The sequence below is a fragment of the Bison bison genome, unplaced genomic scaffold (genome assembly GCF_000754665.1).
Source record: "Bison bison bison isolate TAMUID 2011002044 unplaced genomic scaffold, Bison_UMD1.0 scf7180017864516, whole genome shotgun sequence".
Lineage (NCBI taxonomy): Eukaryota > Metazoa > Chordata > Mammalia > Artiodactyla > Bovidae > Bison > Bison bison.
In genome coordinates, this window is record NW_011495069.1 from 10,658,290 (window position 1) to 10,659,433 (window position 1,144).

General features: G+C 53.3%; 1 protein-coding gene across 2 annotated transcripts in view; it reads left to right on the forward strand.

Annotated features, from left to right (window-relative positions):
* TRNAU1AP (tRNA selenocysteine 1 associated protein 1) overlaps window positions 1–1,144 on the forward strand; it is a 26,151-nt gene that overhangs the window by 8,772 nt on the left and 16,235 nt on the right. The gene's annotated exons all lie outside the window — the stretch shown is intronic.

A 1,144-nucleotide genomic window follows, 5' to 3' on the forward strand; every position in this document is an offset into this window, starting at 1 on the left:
AAATCTGCATCTGCATACTGGTTCTTGGCCTCTGCCAGCCACTTCTCAAAAGCCTTATTCTTGCATGTAAGACCCCATCAATGGAACACTTCCGGTAGCCTCTGAAAACGTTGTCAGTTTTAATAAAGGTCTCTGGTTGTACCTGAGAAATGGCAAGTACAATGGGAACTGTCTTTCCCAGAAATGTTGCAGATCAGTTACAGCAAACAGAACGGCGACCGTCAAGGAAAACTGTCACTTTGGGCTCCTTTTTGACCACAGCAGCTATATGGAAGCAGCTGCAGCTTCGATAAGGGCCACGGGGGCGGGGCGGGTGGGGAACCTAGGTCACAGGGCAGAACCAACACTGCAACCCTCAGACTCACCTAAATCCTGTGTGTCAGGACTCATCTACTGGGACATTCTGGAAACTAAAAGAGAACAGACATCCTATAGGTTCTGATCACCACCTTCTTTTACTATGTGCCAGTGGTTTGTCTCATTTTATCTTCACAGGATCGTTTCCTCAACCCCGTCTTACATCAGATTTAGACTTGTTATTTGCCAAAGTCCCCTATCAATGGAGAAAGTGACAACCTTGGGGTTCAAAATAGGATCTGAATGACTATAGCCTGTCCTCCAAAAAACCTTGTCCTTATATCCACCAGGGTGACTTCCTTATCATGTGTTGTGCAGCCAGATAATTTAGGAGAAGGTAGGTAAGTTAACATGCCCAAGGTCACGGAGCAACTGTCACAGGCCTATTCAAGGTCTGGCTGACCCCAGCACGTGGTCTCCCCTAACTTAAACCACTCAGTCCCAGAAACGCCGTACACCCGACCGCCTGCCCATGTTACTCACCCGTCACACCGGAGCACAGGGCCGCGAGGGCCTGCGCGTGGAGCAGGGCGTGGCCCACACAGGGTCCGGCTTCTTCCACTGCGCCTGAGAACCACGTGGCCTTCCGGCTCTCGGCCCGACTAGGCCAGTAGGCCTGGATCCTCCGTGCCGCGCTCAACATCTTGCCGCCTCTAGAGGCAGCCCCGGCAGGTGCGGCGCCCGTGGCAGCCAGGCTAAGGCCGGGTATGGCGGAGGATGGGTGTGGACCACTGCAGACAGAGAACCCAAGACGGACAAGACGACTGGCGCGCGGCTGCCGGGTAAA